Genomic DNA, 9,925 nt, shown 5'->3' on the forward strand with positions numbered 1-9,925 from the left:
AATGTACAATAACCCACTGTCCTTTATTTGCTTGTACAATAAAACCACTGAACAGCAATTTGGGGTCTTCTTTTTTTATTGGTATCCCAAGAAACACATCACACAGAATAGTCATATATCAAAGTAACTGTCTCTCCTTGTGTACTTTGACTGCAAACAAATGATTCAGCCCAACACTTGGGATAAACTTTCTAGAAGTAATTGAGCAATCTGCAGTTGGCCTTGAAGCCAGCCCTTGACCTACAAACTTATGCAATTCACTTCTATTTTTTTCTTGAACTGACAAAGCCATTGAATTGATGCACACATTCACCATAACCATAACCATAATACTGCACTGGAATACTTTGCACCTGAACCAAGCCCTACTTCCTTAGAGAGAAATTTCCTTGTTACTTATTGACTTTTCATCTCGGGTTATGTAAATTCTACCTGTCTGTCTTCTGCTCATGAAACCTGTCAGATAGCCCTGATTCTGCTGCCTCCTGATTTGGGGGAGCTTAAGCTCTGCTGTCAGAATTCATTTTTTTCCTACAGCACCTCTCCAGGATCCACCCTTCCTTCTAGCCAGCCTTAAGGTGTACCAGACTCTGTGCTAAATTATCCTGACAAACTACATTGTTTCACTCATTAGAACTTCATGTTCTGTTGGTTTTTCATAATGAGAGGAACACTCCCAGTGTGATCCTCCATGGGCCACGGTAGGGCTTTGATGCTTTGGTGTTGCTCTCAATTATGGTAAAACAGAAATCTAAAATTCTGGATGTTTTCTGCCTTAGAGAATATTAAGTGTTCCATTCACTCACACACAGAATGCATATCATTTAATCTAAGACAGAATACAAAACCAAGTGCTGGAAAATCTGATCAAGTATTTTTGTTCCATATGGTCTCTGTGCAGAACCAAATCCCAGCTTCACTTTGTTGCTGCCTACAGCATCTCCAACTTTATCACCCAGAAAAGCTCACACTTAGAGCTGTATGTTAGCTTGTGTACCAAAACTAGGACCCACATATGTACTGATAATAATTTGTTTCACATCAATACCATGACAGTTTACCTGGTTTATTTTTGCTTCAACTAAGAGAACCTACATCTGTCACCAGCATCACAACCCAGACCACATCAGCAAGATGCTCCTTGTACGTGCTGTGGCAGTCCCCAGTGAGAAGCAGCAAGCTGTGGCCATACCACCTCTGAGAGCAGTTGGATGTCTGAGATGTGTGACTTGCTCTGCTGAATGACAGAGGTAAAAAAGCCTGGGAAATCCCAGGCCATTGCTAGGTCTGACAGAAAAAGCAGCTTAGGCAACTCTGCAAATACGAGACCCAGTTCTGCTCTCGTTAAACTTGTGACTTCCTACATGTGTTTGTGCTTTCACATGGCTTCCTCTAAAGAAAGATTTGGACCAGACCACATGTCCTAACTTTCCCATGTCCCTGCCAAGGCCATATCTGTTAAGTGTTCATACCCCTTTCTGCACTGTTTAGGCAGCTGGGTCCAAGGGAAGAGAAGTAAAGGTTCACTGCACCCTTCTGTTGTTCACAGGAGCATTGACCTCCCAGCCACATAAATGATTGAAATGGTTTTATCTTAGTAACTTGCAAAATTGTTTGAGAAAAGTAAAAAGCAAAACCTTGCCATTTGCTGGAACTATTTTAAGATGGTGATTTTTGTTTTTCCCTGCTTTCAATTCATTACCTTGAAATCATTTCCCATCAGTTTGAAGAGGGATGCCTTCCTACAGCAATGAGATGAAACCAAAGATTTTCACCACCCTCCACTGGCCAGGGGCATCAGCCATTCCACAACCTTGTCTTAAAAACAACTGTTAAGAAATAAACTTGGGGAGGTGGCAATCAGTCTCAGCACCCAGGAGGGCTGTGAAGCTCTGCTGTCTGCACTCACAGTCCCACCCTTGGCTGCCCTGCAGCAAGGACCAGTGCACAGCACACAGTGTGCACCCAGTGCCTTACTGGGGCATTCCACCTCCTGTCTGTCCAGGCTTAGGGACAATGCAGACAGCATTGGCAGTGCTCAAGAGAGTCCCTGTAGGCACACCCTGAAATAAACATTCCCAGTACAATATGGGAAGGCAGCAGTGGAGATTTTCAAGCACAGTTTACATGTGAAGTATCCGTGTAGAGAAGCAGCAGAGTGCCAAGTGGCTGTGCAGGCATTTCCTCAGAAAATGGGCCAGGATCTCCATTTCCCTCCTCAGGTGGCTGGACCATGGCCAAATCTGGGGTGCTTTCTACATCCCAGCACACATGCTTCCTTTCAAAAACTAGTAGGATGCAAAGAGGTGCAGTCCTCAGGCTCCAGGGACTACGGCCATGCATGTTTCCCAGGACTGGATCTCTGCAGATTCTCCCTTCCCCAAACGCCACAGGCAGAGCTCATGAGCTCTGCCCCCAGACCTCCATCATGAGCTCAACATCGATGTTTTGGGGAAAAAAAGTAAACACACACATTTTCATGTCAAACAAACAGCAGCCATGACCTAGTCAAAGATTAAACTACACATGAAACTAGTTGGGAATTTTCCTTTTATCTAAATGTCAATATATTCAAAATATTTACATGAGTTCTGGAGAGCTGCAGAAGGCTCTCTAGAGCCTTTTGCTTCTACAGTTTTACAGTCAGTTTAGTTATGTTCTTTTAGCTTACATGGGCATTTAGCAGCTGATTAATTTAATAAACTGCTGGAGAGTACTGTGGTGTGTGCATAGATCCCAAAGGACAAAATATCCAATAAAAGTTAATGTTCATTGTTTCTTGAGTGGAATAACTAATAGAGAAGAAAACTGGGAGTAGTAGGTGCAGCTGAACTGTGGGCACTGAGCATCTTCTCTGTACATACTTTCCCTTAGGGCAAAACTGTAGTTTACAAGTGAGTAATTCAAAGTTGGCAAAGGAGCATGTGATGCTATGAGCTCGTTTAACTCAGTAACAAACTTTCATAAGCAGGGTTGCAGCAAGCCTTTGGTGTTTCTTGGATTCATTCTTTTGCCCCAGCTTAAGCCTTTCAGCAGCTCTTTAATCCAACTTCAGTTTTCTCTACTTTACCAAGAATCACTTAATCAAGATAAAGGATTTTGTAGCTTTCCTGAAAGGCTTTGAAACATGTACAGCTAAGGGCACCCAGAGCTACCCAGCCAGCATATTCTCTTTTGTCAAAGAAAAAGAAGATTTTCTGCAGCAGAGCACATTAGTTTTTAGCTCTGAAGGTTTAGAAAAGGACTGGACTAGAGTTATGTTGCAGCTTCCCACCATCAGGGCTCATTTTCATCTTCCTCTTAAGCACCTGATTCTATCAGAGGTAACAGCTGTTGGATCCAATCTGATATTCCTGACTTGCAGCATTTTCTTTCTGCCATAACTTTAAGAGTCTAAGTGCTTTTTGCATGCAAGTTTTTTCTTCTTAAGCGTCCTTTCATGCATGCTAAAAGGTCAATTGAAGTGACATTTCCTTAGACCCCAATTTCCCTTCACAGCAGCTCCAACACTGACTGCCAGCAGTGAAGTTTGGAGTTCCCTGGGACTATTCTGCACAAAACTGGGTGAACCAGTATCTTTTACAAAGACAGTCTTATCGCTTAGTCACAATATAACAATAACAGCAATAATAACAATAACAATATAATAATGCATTGAAGTGTAACAAAACTATTTCAAAGGTCGGGGCTTCTCCCCTGTAATTGACAGCTGTTTCCAGGCTAGTTTAGGGTGGCTGGAGAAAGAAATGAGCTGTTACTTCCTGTTAAACAGCATGTCCTCTTTTGAAACACATGTATATTCTGGGGTCATTTCTGTGTCTTAGGAACATAAAAAATATTCACTGTGAGGTCTGAAAAGATTTTGCACAGTGGATTTACAGGTAAGAAGGAGGCAGGATTTCTGCAGAAGAATAAAGCCATTCAGTAACTAATTCCCCAAAGCACTTGGTTTAGAAATACATCACAATCTGTGTAATTCCACATTTAACTGACAGACAATCATTTTTGCACATGTCAAAGCTTAAAGCTTAACATAGGTGAGTGAAACAGATGTACAGTGCTAAATTATCTGTCAATATACATACTCATCTTGTACCAGATTAAAATCCAGTTTTCCCAAGATCTTGTTCAAGTTGTACTTCTGCTTTTGGAGAAATTTCTCTAGAAATATCTTCCTTGTTTCTCACCCCAGCTACCCTACAAAAAAACTTACAATTTCTGTTTCAGGTGTATTTTTGCTTGAATTACTTTAGTTCATGTTCCATTGTTACTGTTATGCTGGGTTTTTGGTTGGTTGGGGGTTTTTTTGTGGTGGCTTTTTTTGTTGGTTTTTCTTTTTTTAGTGTGCTTTATTTTTTGTTTATCAAGCAGCTATTTCTAGAGTAGAGATGAGAGACTCTAGATTAGCCTTACACCCTTGTCAATAATTATTCTATCAAGGGAAATAATATTTTATAATAAATATTTTATGAAGAGAGATTATTTTAATCCACTCACATTTTTGGCAGCTGTCAGGCCAGCTGCAGTTTTTATTTTTTTTTCCACAGAGGAGTCATCCCAAGCACAGATGAAAAGGAGGAGGTGTTTCTCATTGCCTGGTCAATATTTATCTTGATTGCGAAAATGTTAAGTTTGAATCATCTGAAGAGCCTGGGGACTGGGATATGAGTGACCCTTTACCTTTACAGCAGGGCTGTGACAGGGCAGAACTGGCTCTGCTTATCAGCCAGGCTGCCCTGTGCTCAGCAGGGCAGAACGATGTGGCACCAAGGTGACAGCAGCCTGGGCTATCTTTGGAATCTGTCCCTGGCAGCTCTGACCGGGCCACTAGCTAAAACCCTTTTTTTCACTCCTGCCACCCTGCAGGGTAACATTCAGAGCTGTCAGCAGCAGGTGCAGGTCAGAGCTGCTGTGCTGTGCCACAGGAACCTGTGACCTTGCCTGTGCTCCCTGTGCTGAGCGTGCCTGGGCTGCCAGGCTGGGGAAGCAGAGTCCCCGTGCCTGCCCTGCCCCTTGGGACACACTCAGCTCAGCCCAGAAGGACCCAAAGGTCCATCCAGCCTCCCACCCCACCCTCAGCACTGGAGAGCAGTCACACACAGGAGAGAGCAGGACAAGTGTGGGATGCTTGTCTTTTGTTTCTCCTGCCTCCAGGTACTTGCAGCTGAGCCAGCTGGATGAAATCTGATGAGGTTTGTTCTCTTGCTAGTTCCTTCCATCTGTTTCCATCTAGTTCCCAGTAATTTCACCTGTGGCCTCGAGTATTTGTACTAAAGGGAGATGACTGATCCCTCTCCACAGCATCACATTTATACATTTCTATTACATTTCTCAGTCTTCTGACTTATTCCCAATACAGAAATTTTCCACACACTATATCAACCTGTTTTACCTTCTCCAGATGCTCATCTCACATGCTGAGATGAGAAAACAGTATATAATCCAGCAATCTCAGCACAGATGAACCATAGGTTTATGCATCAACCATCTGCTTTGGCCTCCATCCTTTCCTAGCACTTAATTTTATTCACCACCAGTTAGCACAGAGCTGAGAGTTCCACAGGACTATTTTTCTTGACCTTAGATTCAAGTTCTGGCTTGTTCCTACTGTGATTGAGCCTCCTTGCCTGGACCTGTGCCACAGCATGAGAAAACACATAGAAATTGTGCAAAAGTGTGAAGTAATAGGACAGTACAGAAGCATTGCACACATTTTTCTTCAAACCAATGCAGTCAGCCACATGCCTGATAAAAAGCAAAGTGGCAAACCTTGGAGACTTTCTGGATACTCCTTGTTCTCAAAGAAACCTCAACAAAATAACTGAAGGGCATGCATGTGGGAAAAAGCATGTTCTCACCTGGTACCTCAGGAGGGAGGTGGCCTTAGGTAAACACAGTAGAGAAGCTCAAAGAGCTCTTATTGCACTCCATCCCCTGGCCTGATCTTGATCTGCCCTTTCCTCTCACCTGAATAAAGCATTCATGAGGTGCTTATGCAAAGTCTCTCTGGGTTTGCCTCAGGAGTGAAGGTTATTCACACACACCTGAGAGAGACAGCACAGTGCCTGTGTGTAATGAACCCTTCCCTCACCTGGAATGGGCACAATGGATATAAAGCAGTGCAAAGGTGATGCCCAGGACTTCTAGAAGACTCCCTAAGCTTATTGCACCTGGGAAACATAGACAAGACTCTTGGGCCTGGGAGAGCAAAGCTTCTCTGTCTGCTACCCACCCAGCAGTGCTATAACCCCTCTTGATGCTCTACCACTGAGTACCTGAGTACACACTTCATTCAACTCACCAGTTCAGCCTGTGAATAAAAATATCAACCATGAAGTCAATTACTATGCTAGTCATTGGTCTCGAGACAGAATGAGAAAAAAGTAACTTTAGAAAATAATTTTAGTTGAACTTATTTATAGAATTATGCAAGCTTGCCATACGTGCCTCCATTTTTTCTGAAATTTTACACCTTTGAATGTGTCATTAATACAAACCATTACAATGGAACACAGTATTAGAAAATGCCTTTATTTTTTTTTTCATTTCCCATAAAGCCTTGCTAGAGGACTTTGAGTCCCACTCAGCTTTGCAGTGCTTTCATATTTTGCAAATGACGTGCATTCAGTATAAAGCCTTGATGGCTTTCTCCTTGTTCTGACATTTGGGAAAGCATAAACAAACTTGCCCAGCTGTCACCACACTGCTGTTAGCCTTGGAGCACAGTAAAAGCTGGAGAGTCATTACTGAGCTGCATCCTGAGAGTGCACTCAGCTTGCACCATTCACTTCAGATACACAAAAGTGTAGCAAAAAAAGAAAACATCCAATCAAATAACCAGGTGGCACACAAATGAACATGTGATAGCAGAAATCCTCTTACAGAACAATAAGAGAATTAAATAATATAAGGAACAGCTCTAATCTTAACAGAGTGTCGGTCTGTCCCATCTGACTCACATCTAGCTGTGACTGGTTATCAAACAAATACTTTTAATCATTTAAACAGTTCAGAGATTAAATGTCTGTTTATTCATTGCCATAACAGAGGCAAGAAATGAACCCATATCCCCTGGCCTGTGCTTCAGCCACAGGGCTGCTCTAGGAGACCAACCTGTTACCAGATCACAAGTGCTGACCCCCTCAATTGTAAAGTGCTAATCTTTCTAGGTCAATAGACTAAGTGATTTATAGCAGTTATTTACAGCACAGATCTGTTTTTAGTTATAGCACACGACCCCCCAGGAATGAATTCCCATTTGCAAGCTCTCAGTGGGTTCACTTCGGGCTGAGACATCTGTCAGTGCCCTCAGCCATGCAGCAGCCTGGAGCACACCCAAGCTGTGCCCAGGCATGTTCTGTGAAAGGGCATCTCTTGTGCTCAGTGCCTAAACCTCCAGCATCACTAGGCCAGAGTGCACCTCAGAGCACTCAGTGGTTCTTGCCAAAACCCCCAACAACCCCTGTGCCTCTATAGGCACAGTCTGTCATACAGACACTCCTGCATCTTTATATCTACATTTTTTCTTGGTTTCACATCTCTCCAAGATGTTGCAATTTCCCACAGAATTGCAGTTTCTACAGAAAATTTACATATTTTCCAATATCCAAGCATTTATTTCCTAGTACATATATGAGCAGCTAAAACAAGTAGTCTGTTTCAGCATATTTGTTGGACTTGGTGTTAAAACTCTTTGTATGCATTTATTCTGGAGGCATGCTTGTCTCACAGCTTCTGATCTTATCTTCAGCCTGTACTGGGAAATTACTCCCATGAACTTTGGAAGGTCAACTTGTTAAACATCTATCCATTCTCCCCTACTCTTTCTAATCATCTAGAAATAATAATTAACTTAATTTTCTGAGATGGGGACAGCTACTTTACTACCCAATTGATGTTATGTGTTTCAGATGACTCACATGCAGCAACTATGCTGCCTCCAAGGGTTTTTCCCTACAAAAATTCCTCACTGAAACTTGCCAAATTAATTTTTTTCTTGTTCTTTATTTCTTCATCTAAGAGGCAACATTGTTTTCTAAAACTTGCAAAAGATGGCTTCATGCCATGGTACAGGTACAAGCTCGTCAAAAGTAACATGGCACGAAGCAGAGAGCTTGCATTTGGGACTCTGCTGGGAAATGAAACAACTGAGTCATGGCAAACCTTTCCTGCCTGATATCAACTCCAGTTTTCTATAGATTCTGCCAAAGTCTTTGGAAATCAGTTGCCCAACCCCTCTTTGGGAATAGTAGTGGATATTCACTGGTGCAGAGCGGATATTTCAGCAACTCCCTGAAGGAGTGCTTGGTGCATCACAGAATGTGCCTGCACAGGAAGGCAGAGGGAGAAAAAGAGCCTGAGGGGGAACAAACCCATCTCTCCAGCTGATTAGGTGCAATAGTTCCTTGGAGGAAACTTGCTGGTTTCAGCAGCAACCAGCTCCCACCAGCAGGCAGAGGTTCCACACAGCACATCCTGTTCACAGGACCCTGCTCACCACAGGGTCTCTCTAAAGCTGGGAAATGCAGATGATGGTGTCTTGCATTTGAATGACAGCACCCCACACCTGCAGAGATGCCTTCCAGTCTGCTGAGGAAATCACCTGCTGGCAGACCAGCCTGTCCCACCTCCCTCTAACTTGTACAAAACCTTGCTGGTTTATGCAGCCTTACAAACATGAGGCTGATTTGAAAGAACTCCAAAACAATACAAGAAGTGTCTGAGCAATACATGAAAACAAGCCTGAATTTCAGCTTTACAGAGTTTCATTACAACAATCTAATATCAGGTATCACAAAGGAGTTCATTCTGGCTGAGTATCAGTGATGGATGAAAGGGAATTTGTTAGCTGAGATACCATAAGATAGTTGCCAGAATTTCATAAAACCTTACTCAGTTTGCTCCTTACACTTGTCACAAAAACTAGGATCATTTTCTTACAGGTTTCATTTACTGTTGAGCAAGTCAGTCAGTCTTTAAGGGATAAAACAATAAAGTTTTTCAACTTTTAAAACAGCTCATACATGTTAATTACTCACTTCCATCTCCTCATCTGGAACACTTACACTAACATGAGGCAGGCTGTTGGTGGGTAAGGTGTCTGTCAAAATTAACAAAACCTTACTTTTGGCAGATCTTGGGGTTTTTGCTTTTAGAAGGGGTCTGAGCCAAATCACACCACACAAACAGAAAGGCCTGTCAAAGCAAAGGTAAACATTCCAACCAGCTTCAAGGGCATTTGGATCAGTCTTCCTGTAGAACTGATATCTCATGATGTTTTTGGAATATAGGAAAAGGTGCAGTGTTTTTCCACACACCAAGGCAGTAATCTCACAGTTTTAGGAAGAAACCTGGTAAAGTGAAGATTAATCAAACTAGGATCAGATTGCTGCTTCTATAGTAGGACTTTACATTTTCCTAAATAACATATTGAGTTTCTAGGTCTGGAAAAAACTAAATTAATATTAAAAATGGGCATAAGTCTTTTCTAGAGCTTTAAACTAGATTAGTTTCTCTCCACCCTACATCTATCAAAGGAATGCCCAGAAATTTTATAATCCCATGTACAGAGGTAAAACACAGTAACATTTACCAGTTAAAAAAGTACAACCTACACCTCTGTGGACTGCCAGTCTCTCTCCATTTCTTATGGATGCAATCCTAGCCTGTCCTGAAATAACCTCTTCAGACTCTTCTCAGAAGCCAAGAGAATAAAACAAGGTGCACCACTGCTCACACAGTAAACACACAGCCCTACATGATGCAAGAGTATTAAATGCTTGTGCAAAACACTGAGTTAGTAAATAAAACCAAAGAGATTATAGGAACCTCCATGTCCTGTATTTATGGCAGCAGCTTCTTTAAGTTATAGCTGCAAGTCTTTTCTTCCTCTGGCTCACAGCAGCAGCCTGCACAAATAATTCAG

The sequence above is a fragment of the Oenanthe melanoleuca genome, chromosome 11 (genome assembly GCF_029582105.1).
Source record: "Oenanthe melanoleuca isolate GR-GAL-2019-014 chromosome 11, OMel1.0, whole genome shotgun sequence".
In the NCBI taxonomy this organism is placed as follows: Eukaryota; Metazoa; Chordata; class Aves; order Passeriformes; family Muscicapidae; genus Oenanthe; species Oenanthe melanoleuca.